General features: G+C 36.5%; 1 protein-coding gene across 1 annotated transcript in view; it reads left to right on the forward strand.

Annotated features, from left to right (window-relative positions):
* The first annotated feature begins 7 nt into the window (after positions 1-7).
* LOC577790 (probable cation-transporting ATPase 13A3) overlaps positions 8-16,330 on the forward strand; it is a 55,446-nt gene continuing 39,123 nt past the window's right edge. Inside the window, exon 1 of the mRNA XM_030987091.1 lies at positions 8-316. The gene's annotated coding sequence lies outside the window, so the exon portion shown is untranslated. The remainder of the gene's footprint in view (positions 317-16,330) is intronic.

The following is a 16,330-nucleotide window of genomic DNA, read 5'->3' on the forward strand; positions in this document are numbered from 1 at the left end:
TACGCTAAAAACCAAGAACTGGTGTGTAATTTGAATTGCTCTGACATCGCTCACTTTAAGTTATTCTGCTTCTTTCTGCGTATTATAAGATGACTCAAGGAGCTACATCAATTACGAGTGAATTCTATTATCCTGGAAATATATGTGCAACAACACCAAAGAAATGCAAACAGAAATATTCTTGTGATTTAAATTGTCTTTCATGATTTTGACTTTCGTCCAGCAGCTCATTGGAATTATATAAGCAAACGAGGCTTATTCATTTGTCAGAATTGTTATATTTTGCATTAATTCGCACCGGAAATATATAAGCAAGGTAAGGATAATTGATTTTATACTTCATTTGTATTATTCCAACCAAGTGAAAGGAGGGCAATTCCTACTTTAGTTCGGAAAGAAATGTCTATATCAGGTTTCAAATCGTCCGGTAAGACATTCTGTCAAACGTTCACGAAGAGACAGCTTTGCGCTAAGCCATTCTAGGTTTTATTAGGGAACTCAATATCTGCTCCAAACAGGTCAATGTCTATCAGTCGCATCACTATCCCCGGTCATGTGTAACAGAATGGGAAAATTGGGTTGCCTTACTAGACTCAGACTCCAAAAGGACCTAGTAAAGAAAGAAATTAAAAGTAAATATTTTTGATATCAAAGAGACATATTTTAAACATTAATAAGATCTTCACAATGCTAATCTTACATATCATACATTATGACAGTTCTTCCATCATTTGGATGAAGTAGTGAGTCGTGGAATACCACATGGCCTTTAACAAATAGGTCAGCTGCACTTGGAAGTGCGCGTGTGAAAGAAGAATAGGGAGTGTCATGAGTTTCGAGAAGTGGCAATAGAAAATAGATTGAGTTTCTATTAAAAAGAAGTAATGAGGGCATGAGAAAGAGAGGTAGAGAGAGAGAGAGAGAGAGAGAAAGAAGTAAGGAAGTCGTGGAATCATCCTAGATTTATCATACATGGAAACGAACATTAATGTTAATATTCAATTTCAGGCTTAGCAACAGTAAGAATAGTGCATAAAAATCAGCTATGAATTGATTTCGGTAAAGACTTGACAATTTTCTTTACATTTTTGGAAAAATTGATTGACACTATAAACCATGAAACTTTAACTAAATGATGTTGGACAAGTTTGTATTTCTTGCTTTATAGGCAAATTTCTAGAATCGTTTACCTTGCACTTAACTAATATCTGCATAGATTAACGTTTTCGTGCAACAAGAGACAAATATTTACTTGACCAATAATTGATTATACTGCAACTTTAACCCACCTATCTAGGGCATTAAAGTATGTTATCGTTCATAATCTAAGGGATTAGTGTAGGGTCTTATCTATTAAATGGATTGGATCAAGTATTTGAGAGTTAAAGAATAAACTACTATTTTAAATGACTTCTTTACAAATTCAAATCAACTATTTAAAAAAATGAGCATGACTTTTATCGTTTTAGAGTTGACATCCAAACGATTAATAACAGGTGAACATTTTGTGAATCAGCGCGTATTAAGACCACTTCACTTAACGTCTAAAAGATGGTGTCAAGCTCTCAAATAGATAAGACAAGTTCTGTGAGCAGCTGCCCACCCTAGATGTCCGTCCGAATTAATCACATCCATTCATAAAAAGTGACAATTTACTCCCGAGGCGCAAATGCTAAAATAATGACCCATCACCCCTCTATCTATGTTCTAGCATAGATCACCACGCTTACATACGGCGCATCCATAACCTATCCCCAAGCATGTGTGTGTTAGCCGGTCACTCAAGCGTGCGTGATACTAAGTGTGGGTGTGCGTGTTTGAGTGCGTGGATATATCATCAGATAAACAGTCTGAAATCGGCTGTAATTACGCGCTGAACAGATGACCAGGCATTATACTCGTAAACAGCTGTTTTAAACACATGGGGATGTATACAGACACGGTTTATAGCAACACAACACAACACCAGGTATTTTAGAAAATTGGAAGTGAGATTGGAAGTGACCTTTGGAAATGAACTCTTCAATGCGAAAGCAGATTTACGGGATTAAAATCGCTTTTGCAGAAATGATCGAATAATTAACGCGCACCATCAATCACTCATGTTTTCAATCTTCAAACCCGCTGACAGACAAATGTAGTTCTCGATGTGTTATACAAAGAGAACAATTCCGTTCCACACCGATTTTAAAATAGTATTCGAAAATAGCATTACAAGACAAAGAATGGGGATTGTGTACCACTTATTTTGGAGCTTCTTTTACAAAGCTTTGCAAAATTGACATGATATGAATCTTGTAGACCTTTTTGAATTTCTGAAATATCATCAAAGCTCAAGGTGAATTATGGTTAAAACATTATGAAAGTAGAGATTCGATTCGTGCTTGTTCTGTTTTCCAAGTTGGTACATTGTCTATTTTAGTGTGTCCACTCAATGTTCCCGAACGCCTGATGCTGTCATACGTAAGTGTTAGGCTTTGAAGTAAAGATGCCATTTTGTATTTGTAGGAGCTTTTGAAGAGTGGAGATAAGGCTGTGAGAATGTTTCAAGAGAGCCGAGCCATGTTTTTGATATTTCCAGTATTTGAGACCTTGAAGCAGAAACCACTATCAGTCATGAGTGAGATTTAGCATGGCGGGGAAAAAAGCCTCCAAGACATTCCATTAAAAGAGAATGATGGGTTCTAGTAAAGCTGCAAATTATTCATGAGCATATTTCTAATACCATTTTTTTTTAAATGTGCAATGAAAAGAATGTCATAGAAGAAAGTCCCCTCAAAAGAATTGATTTTCCAATTGTATTCGGGATATAGCTGCTATATTTGAACCAAGTGCTCACGCCACTTATTTTGTGTACATAATTTTATGTACAGTGCGAATGCTTTTCAGCATGATTGGATCATTTTCTTTTCGTTTTTTAGCATTCCCAAACCCCACTGTAGACATTATTCAGTATACTAAATAATCGCCCTTTCTCAATTGCTTCCAGTCAGTTTCTTTCACAATGTGACCGTTTGACCAGAACTCATATTTATCTTAACGTTCAAATCAAGCACTACATAACCATACATATCTGTTCTTAGATTGTGACTATACTCTTTTCTCGTCATATCCCTAGGGCAGTCTTAGGATATGACTTTTGTTGTAAATACGATGTCATAGTAATATTTGAAAGACACAGACTCCATGTCATCGCAACTTTGCGTCCATGTGTATTGCTTTCACTCATTAAAGTAAAAGCCTACAAGCTCCGGAAGGTTTAGTATTGATATCTTATGCTTATACTGCCACTGGAACAATCTGAATGCGAAAAAAACAAGCGGAAATTTTAGCCATTAGAGCGCTTCACTATCAGTAGGTTAAGTCTAGGAGCCTGCGTTGGTAAGTGCTTTTTCCAAAGAGTTCTAGCTTCATCTCCATAACATGCAGATGCGGAACTTTTCTTTTATATGAGATGCCATTGTGTTTTATACACTTACTTGTCAAACGTATTTTCCTCTGATCGAATATAATTTTGAGGGGAAAGGAGAGAGAGAGAGAGAGAGGGCAGAAATTGAGAATGATAAGAATAATGATGGCAAAATTATCTACGTTTATTTTGCGCACATTTCCATCCCATGGAATGCTTAAGGCGTTAAGTACAAGGTAATGTTATTACCCATGGCGCTAGAAGCCTTCAAGAGAAATATAACTTCGTGCCAGGTATAATACCTATTTGCCTCACCTGGATGGGGAGTGGCAAATGTAGATAAATGTCTTGCCAAAAAAGATTAGAAACAGGAGACGAAAGATAGGAAAGAGAGATAAAGAAATGAAGAAGGGAATATTGAAAGGTGAGACTTCCAAAAAAAGGTGAGTCAATGAGAGGAAAGAACATGATCGCTATGGAAATGAGGAAAGGAACGAATGGCGTGCTTACATCCTTTTCAAGTGGGGGTAATGCGGTGGCGTTTTTAGATTACCACTACTCGAAGACTGGGCCAAGGGTGCTAGGTGTACCGGTTTTTTCTTGGAGTCCGAAAGGAACCATGGACAGGAGGGACTGTTCGTCGACACTACACGATGAGTAAATGAGTGTTCTTTAAATTTGATATCCTAACTCATTACATATTGTTGGTCATTTGTTTTCTGTCACTGGGTCCGCAAAGTTTAATGACACTTGCAATACCGAAATTAGCATAAAGAAAATCTAAGAGATTAATCAGAATATCAAGTAATGGGCTGCAGTATTATTAAAGACATATTACAACCATTGACCGTTACTTTAGCGTGCACCTGTGTAAATCATCATCATCATCATCACCATCATCATCACTCCAGCATCGATATCCCGCGTGTAACACGGAATGCAACATTTCTACTTCTTTTCATCGAAGAGAATGCAATTTGAAGAAAGGAAATTAATAGATTATTTTTTTTATGCCGTAATAAACTTCTTTTCTTCTTTTTAATGATTATTTTGGGGTTGTTTTTCGTTTAAAAACATATCTGCAAAAAGGTGTCTGACACCATCTCCGTCTTCTTCAGCAATCAGTTAATACTAAGGGCAGGTTCCCCCTGTAGGTTCCTCCATTTCGACGCTCTACCAGTCGCCCGAAACTGATTTATCGTAACACGCCTGCTTGCCTTCTTGAGGCAGACATTAAACGAATTAGTAACACTTACATTGTAAGACACGCTTTCATGCTTGGAGATCAAAATCTCTGTGCATTATAGTAGAGTAGGTAGGTCCCATTATTGGGGAGGGGACCACTGCATTCTAACTTAAGAGGATTAATGTGGAAGTGTAAAGGAATAGTAGGTTGGGTAATCTTTTTTTATTTTTATTTTTATATTGCCGTACCCCTTTTTTTGTCTCAGTATCTTTCTATTTGTAATTCAAATTGGGGGACGTCTTACCCCCCCCCCACCTCCGGCGGCTACGCCACTGGTTTCTCTGTATTACGTATCTCAAGGTTGTAATTTGCCACGCTATGGGTGCCATTACATACACCATAGTCATCTCATAAGCGCGGCTCCATTGCTATCCTAAACGATGTTTAATGTACCTCTGGATTAAAGCTATATTTTGAACTATATAGCTGCTTAACGTGGAATAAAAAAGTAGGTGAAGGTGTTGGATCAAAATATTTTCATGATATCATTTATTATTTTAAAAAGTGCAGCTACAGTGACTTGCATCATTAAGAAAAACAACAACTGACATTATATCATTCTCTAGTTTACTTAGTAATAATTTATTCATATGGGCATTAAAATGACAATGTTTGAAGGACCTTCTCCACCACAAATTGATACTCTTTACCTTCGTAGAGTAGAGATAGACATAAAATGCATCATATCATACTATTTGATATGTGAAATTGTACTGTATAATGTTTGAAATAGTCATATTTATGTGTCAGATCGTGAAATCTCTGTATACCGTTCCTATTTGAAAAGTGTCCTTGCATGACAACTCCTGTGATAGTTTAAATATTCTCTTATGCGGACACATATCCTACTGTAGGACTACACTCACCTTCGCTCATTTGGGGAACATTCACCCGAACACTGTAATGTAACAAAATGTGAACAAATATGAATAAGATAACTGATAACGTGGTACTGCACAATGTTTTATATCAAACTAATCATTAAAAATATCTATCTCTAGATAAAGAAAGATGATACAGTGATTCATTGTGTATCGTTCATTTATGAACGAATAGTTTCATTGTTTTGAATGTATGATAATGGAATTAATGAAATATACGCATAGATTTGTTTGATAGACGCATGTATTAAAAGCGAAGTTTTGTACATTCAATTCAGTCTTGTAAGAACGAGGAAGGAAACACATTAATTTTTGTCAGCCGTTTTCCTACTTAAAGTATGGCAACATAAAATGAAAGGTGTCTTCAGCCTTGAGTCATAGTTTTAGAAAAACATTCGAAATTGATATCGACTGAGTTCTAGAAAAATAGATTAGTGGTGGACGTCCATTGGCAAAAGCTATGACAGCTCGATACCGCTTAATAACTTTCATCGATTTTTTTACAAAAACTTAGCTCACCGATGTGAATGTTATTGAACTAGATTTTGGTATGCTTGTCTTGTGGTTTTACTTTTTCCTTTTCCTCTCTTTCGTTTGGATATCTCTTCTTTATCTGCTCTTCTTCACATGTTTCGTATTCTTAATATCCTTTGCTGTTTTTTAATCTTTCCTTTTACTAATTTTCATATTTCGCCCCAATATCTTCTTTTTCCAAATTCGTCTTCTTTTCTGCTTAGTCTTCTGTCTTTTCCCATCTTCCACAGTTCATTATGATACTTCTCGATTTGCTTTTGTTTCTCTTTTACACGCCCTCTTACTTTTGTTTTGTTATTCTTGCTCTATCCGTTTCGTGCATCCTCTCATTCACTCCGACACTCCCTTCCAAACACGCTCTCTTTCACTGTTTATCGTTCTGTCTCTCTGTCTGTCATTCTATCTGACTTTTTCTCTCTCTCAATCAATCAATTTCTCTCTTCCCCTCCTTCAGTTATTCTCTCCATCAATTTCGATTCCTTCCTCCGATACATTACTTAGGTTCTGAATATCTATCCACCAATCGTTTCTTGCCTTCCTCCATCATTTCGTCTTTAGAATCATGTTTCATCTTTCTTCTTTCTCATTCTCTTCTTATAATGATGACGAATTGAAGAAGAGGGGGTGTTTTCTGTGAATCAGAGGACACGTTGTTTGTGTGTGAGGGTGAAAGTCGTCATCCCGCACCTGCCTCTCAATTAAGCATCCTCCCAATTCACATTTCCTTCTCATCAAATTCGTCTCCTCCATCTCTCCTCATCCCGCTCCCGATATCAACTCAGGCGTTTTATTAGGCTTCAGTTCGCGGATTTCTCAGGTCTATCACATGAGACATGGCCGTCCTCACAAAGAAAAAAGAAAGAATCTCCACCAGCAAACAAGCTGACACGGAAGGAAAAGGAGAACAAAAAATCTCATCATCAGACTTTCTAGTTTCTTGTAAGCACCATCTAGCCAACATCACGCTATGTCCAATCTATTCCGAGGATGTAGCTCATCTTTACATCCGAAACTACAATCTATTCTACTCCCGTTTTATCTTGTGTCTCCATATAAACATTTTTTTACATTACCTCCCTCGGTGTATTTTCCAGGTCCCCCAGCTTTGCATTAACCCTTGATAGCTACTTGAAATTGAATGCTCTTATGCAGTTATTGGTTTGTATCGTAATGGTTCTTTCCAACGAGGCTTTAAAGGATGGGGGAGGGTTTCGCGTAGAATACCACGCATTAATAGGTTATTGCAACCGGTAGAACCGGTACATTTTATCAACTAGAAAACTTTTACATTTAGGGTCACTGCACTTTCGATAAATGGATTTGGTGGCGGCAGGATTTGGGTATATTTTCATGAAAATGTCTGATATGGACTGTGTGACCCTTAAAAAACTTGTTAAGATGTTGAAGTACCCTTGAAACTTATGCAAGGTTGTTGCTTTATTGCCATCATGAGTCAAATTGCCAACCTATTGAAGGCAGTCAAAACAATGGAAATCGTTTCTAACAGCCTTGTCATTTTTTTTTTACAGATGATTCCAAATTCTTGCTCATATTTTAGTCAGTATCGTAGTGATGTTCATGTCAAATTATGTTCCTAAAAATAGGATAATATATTGAATGACTAACATCAAATTTGAATATTAAGGTTATAGAAGTTTCTTTTATATCACGCATGCAATATTTCACTTTCTTAACACTTCACTGCACGCTGTTTCCATAGACAGTCCTATTAACATCTTTTTAATAAAGTGCATCTCATACATTAAAGAAATAATATTTGTACATGTAGGGTTTTTAAGGTTAACAAAGATAATGTCATAATAATCTAAAAACAACAAGGAATATTATGACGAAATATCTAGCTTCGATTCGTTTTCTGAATTACCGTCATTTGCGTAATGATAGTATGCTCGATGCCAGTGAGGTTGATGATATTCATAATTTACTCATGACCTAATATTGTCCAATCTATCATTAATTTGATTTCTGTAAAACCTTCTAAATATGTTTCTAAACATGACTATCTGCATAATTTCTGTTGAAATTTTGTTTAACAAACAAAAACCCGCATCATTCCTCTTTAAACTGGCAAAACTTTGAAGTGCACTTGAATGAGTAAACATGCTTTCTTCGAGACACTCATCTTGGAAGCGAATATACCCAATCGGAGGAGATAGCTTCGTAAATTGAATTGCGGATTGAAGCCTAAATTCGGAAATAACATTGATTACGTCAGAAAATCAGAATCGATATTTCTTAGACTCTGACCGTCTGATGTTCTTGTCATTAAACGCAGAAAGTGCCCCCCCCCGTCTCCATGTTGAGGACTTGAATGGAATATTTTATTCGAGTAGCGGTTTTAGAAGGGGAAGTGGGGAGGGGGAGACTCAATCTCATATATAACTCTTCAGTAGGACTAGTAGGGCTTGTCAGTAGGGCTAGATTTAACAAGATTTTTCTGCAGGGGCATATGTCTATCTATCGTGAGGATTTGGGAACCAAGACATTTATTAGTCGGAAAAAATCGCAGTAAATACTTTCATTATTGGGACAGCTAGGCCCCTACCCCTCACCTCCGCCCAAAGAATAAATATCCTCATTTGTCCATTCTGGAAATGGCTTTAAATCATGAATGAAATTTGTAAGAGAATTTCATAGTTACAATTAACAATTTTTTGTTAAAACGGGAAATTGTAAAAGGATGCACTTTTTTAAAATTCAATTAGATGTTAATTGGCCGCATTTTTAAAAAGTGGGTGAACTTTAATTGTACCTGTCGGGCAAAATATGTCATTGGTTAAAATTCCCTGGCACATAATGTATAAGACTTCGACTGATGTTCATTCATTAGCTTCCGAGCGTGTACTTCACCTTGTTGTCCGAATAAGGCAGATTTCCAAACGGTAATTTCATTTAATAGGATTAAACACCATTTAGCGCGCTGCCGCATTAGGAAAGTGAGAATGTATAACGACTAAGAAGGACGATGTTAATATCATTCAATTATTTTGAATGCGTTTCGACCTACGGATTTTACCCAATATTGCATAAAGGCTGGTGAATGCCATTCTATGCCGTGAACTGATACTTAATTTTGCACTCGTTTAAAATAGGATGTGTTCTGGTGAACCATGGAATATAATTTGTGAGCTTTATAATTCTGTTTATTTAGTTTTGAGAAACATCATAGAAGTCATGTTCCATGAATTGGATCGCTCTTCAAATGCTCTCATATTCTAAATAGGATAAATACACGAATCGGTTTACAAAACAAGTTCAAGAAACACGTGCGTGTAGTCCCCCATACACCCATTTCTATTGGCAAAGCATATGGTATTTCACTAAGACTGAGTTAATTTCTTTTATTTTAATCATCCCAAAACCTTGCAGCATACAGTGGCATGCATAAATTATTATGATGAACCTTTCCGAATCGCTTCAATGCATGTATGTACTGTAACTGTTAATACCAATAATCGTTTCATTCCTAATAGCTCTTATAAACCATGTACATCTGCAGCATCATTCCCGCTATCTTACCACGTGTCTTTGACTTTTGGAGCGTCAGTAGCTACATTTGAGCTGACAATGTACCACAACGTTTTAGCGAAATCGGATAGACCCTTTTCTAGTCATAGACCGTAATACCTACTTAGCGGAAGAGTCTGGATGCCGGCACTAAAATAAAAATTGCAGTCTACAGTCAACGGCAGAGATTGCACTTCAGCTTATATGAAATTGATTAGTCCGTTGATACTTTTTGGAAGTACATCAAACATAATTTCTTCTACATATGATTCACCTTATCTCTCTCTATCTCTCCCCCCTTCTTTCTCTCTCTCTCTCTCTCTCGTTCCTCTTTAAAATTGTGGGTATATAAAAACATCTTTTTCGATTATTATAGATTGCCCTTTCCTTGAAAGCCAAATTCCTATTGAAAGTGAATGCCGACATATTATACATTAGCTATGTATTCGAGTCTAGCTCACGATAATTCAAAATGTATTTATATATAAATACTGATATCAATTGATATATTGAATGACAAATGACGCAGTGATTAAAGTTCAGAAAAATAATCAAATTAAAAACATGTTTACTACAACAAAAACCACGAAAAGTTTTCAGTCAGTAAACTGAAGCTTTTCGATTCACACGGACCAAAGTATAGAAGTCGAAACTCTAAAAAGTACAATCCAAAATTCTTTAGTACGTATTGGTTTAAAAATATTGCGCAATTTAATATGTACATGTACGTAACGAAAATCTTCTGGCACATTTCGAACAAAACTGACTGTGCATTATTTATTTCAAAAAAGAAAATCATCTTTAAACGAATTCAGTCCCAGACTGCAAGTCTCGTTTTTATCGACTTAAGCATCACCTCGTGGGCAGCCCATTAACAGGCCGAACAATGCGTACAGGAAGAAAGAGAGCAGAACAAAATGGAAAAAGTACAGCAGTCTCAGGATAACTTGCATAATTCGACTTTATTTCTCCATATTTTTAGAAAATGAAAAAATCACAATCTGCTTAGCCTGGAAATTACAGCGGTTTATGGTCCACTTGGGAATCATGAATCCAAGTGAAAGAAAACTGCATGGATACATTCTCGGTTAGACTTTCCCGGAGAAGTATTGCTTTGTAAAAGTCAGCAATGCTTAGTTATTGGCACGAAGTGAAAATCAGTTGTAAAATGAATGAATTCGTATTACGCGAAAAAAATTGAATAAAAAAACAATTACAAAGGGTTAATAATGTTTGTTATACAGTGCGTCCCAGAAAAAACGAAACCGAGAATCATCGATGTTCTATCATAACTTAATTACAATCATAATTAATAAATTACACATATTTGGAAAGCTTAGGTCCACCTCTTCCATTTGATGCAACTCATATGATGCATATTTTACGCATGAGTGATTAAAATGAATTTGAAGAGAGAAAACCAAAAAGTCATTTGGTGGACGGTATCTGAATTTCAAAGAGAAAATCACATTTCCAGAAGGTTGCGTTTTTGCCCTTTCATATGACACCTCAATCACGACAAATGAGCAAGGAATGACAAAGTTCTGTATGTTTAAAGTAGTGCTTGCATTTCCATAATTTGATCAAACGAATTCGTTTTCACTGGCTGCCTGCCGTAGCAAAAAGCAGAATTGACAAAAGACTTAACTCCGTTTCATTGACAATCAGCCATGCATGAAGTCTTTCGTCTACGGCCGATTGTCAACGAAACAGAGTTAAGTCTTTTCTTAATTCCGTTTGTTGCTAAATTGAGGAAAGGCAGTGTAAATAAAAGCGTAGGAGAAATAAATAAGGCTAAGCTATTCTTTGTAAAAGGTGTCATTTATATAAACTCTTCACTGACTTTGTTACTCAATAAAATCGGCTAGTCAGAAATCAAATAGATGTCATAGAAAGTCCAAGTGCAAGGTCCGGTCCTGCTCCGGTAAATTTCTAGGGTGACAAACAAACGTGACTGAATATTTGCATAATTAATACTGGGGTGAGCTTTCAAGGTCAACCGATCAAGCAAGGAGGTGCATTGTAAGTTGGTCCAGTGTTGAATTTAGGAATTCAGATTAATAATTTAGGATGCTAATAGCAGAGCAATTGGTGCAAGGTTATGAGTCGTAGAACCCTTCTAGATGTCTGGAAGAAATATATGATGACCACATTGATTGTAAATTTAATTCAACTATTATTATGGGTCGATTGCAAATGAAAGAGTAATATGGAAAAAAGGCCAAAATAATCAAACCTGTATACTAAATGCTACAATTTTAAAAGTTAAGAGGTTGTCAAAAATAGTTTGTAATGACTAGAAATCGTAATTGTACGCAATTTTCTTCTTTTGTGAATTTAGAATACTGAATGATAATTACAATATTTACCCTACTTAAATTGATTTCTAAGTAAGTGCGTAGATATACAACATGACGGTTTAACTATTATTGTCAGGATAACTGGTTATTTTTAAACAATAAACGCTATTTTGCTTATTATCTCTCTGATGGCCTTAAATATTTGTTTTTGACCATAACTTGATTCCTTTCAACGCAAGGCATGGTTAAAGATATCCTAAAGCAACTCTTCTTAGTCTTTAGAAGGACAATTTCATTTCCTCCCCTCTCGAGGTGTCACAATTTCAGACCGATATTACAAATAAGAAAAATCAATACTGGTATGGTCAGCCGAGTTTGATAACTATGATCAGAGGCGTAACGAGAGATCACCCAATAAGGGGGCAATGGATAGGTGGGGGCGGCACCGGTCTTACGTAGGAAAATAGCGAATTCACAAGACTATTGATGCGAGAGGTGGTCCTGAGGGGTGTTTCGCAAAGACTAAGATCGACTTTAAGTTGGACTTAACTATGGCAGGCCGTTCATGTTGTCCACCAGTTGTTTTCACCATTGGTCTCTCAATTATGATCTGTAGATAATATTTTTCTTACAATAATGAACTATCAAAAAATGTAAATTCTGTAGATTTGTGACCACGATTGGTACGTTCCTTGAGAAACCAATGCCAGTAAATGAATAGAGAAAATAGTGGCATAAACAGCCTGCCATAGATAAGTCCAACTTAAAGTCGATCTTAGTCTTTATGAAACTCTCCCTGGGCATCCTCGTTCCTCCTGATTGCTCCTTCTCCCTTTACCTCACTCTCTTTTCTCGCTATTCCTTTCTCTAACTATTTTCACTACTCGATAGGGGGATGTGCCCCCGAGCCCCCTCTGTCTACGCCACCGCCTATGATCACAGCGATCTATCATTGACTCTCTCCTTTTCTTCGAGGAGTCGTCATTGCATGGGGCGCCTTGTTTCACACCTGTGTGACCATGTACTCAAGACAATGCGCGTTTGTACAGCTGGATGCAGTTTCCATGGAAACCGAGATCGAATCTGTAAACACGATGTAAAATACCGGGTTGATTCACGTTAGATGCATTTTGATTTTGATTCGGGAAAATAGATATCCTTGTTTGTATACTTGTTAAGCAATTTCAGGGTGAAAATATTAATCGTATTTAAGATGAAATCAACATGGATGCCTCTGGGTAATGATACCTTTATCTCAAATGTGAGTCTTATGTTTCTGAACACTTGATTAAGAGTCGTGAATTATCGTTCTTTACCAAAAAGTAATAAAATCAATAGTAGACAAAACAGATGTATGCTTATAATTGAGAATACATTGCATGAGCTTTGTAATTCATTGTTTTTTAATATAACGTTTAAAACGTGAGCTGACGACAACCACGAACAATAGGCTCCAACGTATTGAATAGGGGAGGCAAAAAGAATCAATCTTTTAAAATATTAATACAATGCAGTATTTGCCGCGTCCTGTTTTCCCCTCCGCGTTTCACATTTCAACACTCATACTTGTATACTGTTATGGTTTTAGCAATAAGAATGATCGTATGGCTAAATCGTTTTCCCTAAGATTTATTCCAAACAAACTCACTGTTACCCTGTAATTCCCTTTTCCCAAAATACCACCCTGCCATTTAGTTAATGTCAATGTCATATATCACGCATCACCAAGGACAATTTCGACTGAATTGGGACACACAATAATATGTTTTATTGTCGAGTATAGTGCCCTCGAGTGATGCTAAATACATCCTATGCCCTAATCCGCTTTTCCATTTTTGTCCTGTCCATACGGTTTATAAATAGCAGCATCAATATAAATGGATTAATACTGTGACTGTAAAAGTTATTATATGTATTTAATTTGGGTACATTCGGCGTGCCAGGTCTCACGTTGGTATAAATGAAGAGTATATCTGCAGAAGGTTAGACGTTTTTATTTGTATTCCCTCCCCAAAAATTAATGTGACGTCAAATATTGATCAAGTATCACCCGCCAGTGGTGGAACTCTTTGTATGGGCGAGTAAATATGTTTTATTTGACCAACGGAATTGGTGTCGCTTGACAGAGTTGTGTCAAGAATAGACACAATATTTCCTTTAACATGTGAATGTAGACTGGAAACTCATATGGTTACAAGGGTTCATTTGAACTGATTATCTGGCACAATTTTACAATATTTCATTGATAAAGTAGACCATGAAAAGGGTTTGTCCCATACTGGTTCAGATTTAACACATTATACATTTTATCTCTTGTGCATATTTGAATGTTCTAATTGAAATTGAGATAGCATAGTTTGTATATGTTTATGTTCATGGTCACACAGACGAATATGGAACAAACACACAAGTTGCGTCCATCATATATATCTGGACTTTTGTGGTAACCGAGATTTGCTTTTCCTCACTTTCTTTACCTTCTCTATCATTCATCTACTCAGATCTAAGATGTTAATTCAATAGTGAAAACATAAAAAGAGATATATCTTGTCCGAAATCTAACAAATTAGTTTTAAAGCTCGATTCAAACACATCAAGCATTAATAAGAGCCGGATTTAGTATTTTATATTGTGCGATCTAAGAATTCGGTAAACGCTGTCACACTTCGGCCCTTATAAGTTCTTTTGTATATATTGTATATGTGTGAGTTTGTGTGTATGTAATGTTTTTTAATTTCGAAGCTAATTCATTAATTACCTAACAGTAATAACCAAAAAAAAACTAAACAGACACGTTTTTGTTAATATCTATAGTGTGATAAAATTCCATGGAGTGTTAAATTTAGAAGTGTTTTTTTTTTACGTTTTAAGGACAGTAAAATCAAAGATTACAGATATCCTTGAGATATAAACCACCCGAAGTCTAATAAAAGCCATACTATTCATGATATACTAACATACACTAGATATGACGCGTGCTTAGATTATTGTAACGTGGGGGAAAGCTCAGTCCATATGAAAATTTCTCTGCGAAATAATTGTTTGAATTTGGAGTTAATCAAGGACTGCCGTCAGTTAATCCCGATCTTTAATTCCGTATCTATCAATTATGGTAAACTCTGTAGACAGACGAAGTGCAGATTGCATTGAGTGACGTATTTCAGAACCAATCATAATATGAACGGTGGAAAATTTGGAACCATTATAGGTAATTAGAGGAAAATGTGTTTTGGTAAAGCATGTTGAACTTTTTTTCAAATGTCAGCGCTCCGTAAATTGGCATCAATTTGGCTTGAAATACGTGAATATTCCACCCTGATGTAGCTGAAAACAAGATGTTTTGTTGTGTCTTCATTACGTATGTGCTATTGTTCTTGATCTGTCGTGATTTATGAAAATGGTTGGATATCGATAGTTTTGAGAATCATTTGGTGTTGTGTGTTTATTTCTCTGGCGATGTGGGCAATATATTACTTCCTAAAAATATTGTCAGTGGGGTGAATATTATTCATGAGCAAACATTATGTATCCTTCTCACTGGAGTCTTTATTAGCCGTTGTTTAATTTATACGAAAGCGTGTTGTACTTTTAAGACAGGATGCTGTACTGTGTTTATAATCAGTTTGAATTAGACTCTCATGTCTGCTAACTGTCAATGCAAGTCATTCCGAATTGCAACATGCACTCAAACATCTTGCATAATATTCTCCCTTCGTGAATACCAATACTACATACTTTTACGATGCTGGGGGAATTGAACTGCTCCGTTCTATCCGCCAGGTTCATTCCATCCAGCTGACTGGACACAGTTTTACTTTACCACCTGCCTTTTCCTTTCATACTTAGCCTTCTTTTACAACATCCATTATGCCTCCTCTATCATTTCTTTGCGCTCTTCAGACTTAAAGCCCGTCTGCACTAGTTTGGCCAAGGGGGATTAGACCTCCCTGCAAGGTCACTGACAGGTGGTTGTCTCATCAAATCAGCTCTCAATTAACATAAGAAAAAGAGGATCATGAGGGACCAACATGCACCGATTAGGCATTGTTTGCTATATAGAGGGCGCAAGTAACTATAAGTAGTGCAGTGGGGCTTTAAACCTCTATTTCTATTTGCGCACGAGGCTTCGTTTCGATTGCGTCATTTCCTGCGCTAATCGAGCTTAGTCTATAGGTACAGGCTCTGATTTGACACTAAGACACAATTCCATAAAGTCCTGAGCAGAAGCCTAGCTCTTTCATTCTCTGGCTGTCTGGTACAGAGCCTAATGGGAGCACTAGACCATGCAGTCGATAAAGTCTCTTAGATCAGACACTCTGTTACACTTTACGACTGATAAGAGTTTGTGCCTGTAAACGAAATTGAGCCTGTGTGGGCATTTAGTGCAAAAGATATAATTCACAGCAAGGCGTACACCTTTCGTTTTGCCTTC

The sequence above is a fragment of the Strongylocentrotus purpuratus genome, unplaced genomic scaffold (genome assembly GCF_000002235.5).
Source record: "Strongylocentrotus purpuratus isolate Spur 01 unplaced genomic scaffold, Spur_5.0 spur5_scaffold_16, whole genome shotgun sequence".
In the NCBI taxonomy this organism is placed as follows: domain Eukaryota; kingdom Metazoa; phylum Echinodermata; class Echinoidea; order Camarodonta; family Strongylocentrotidae; genus Strongylocentrotus; species Strongylocentrotus purpuratus.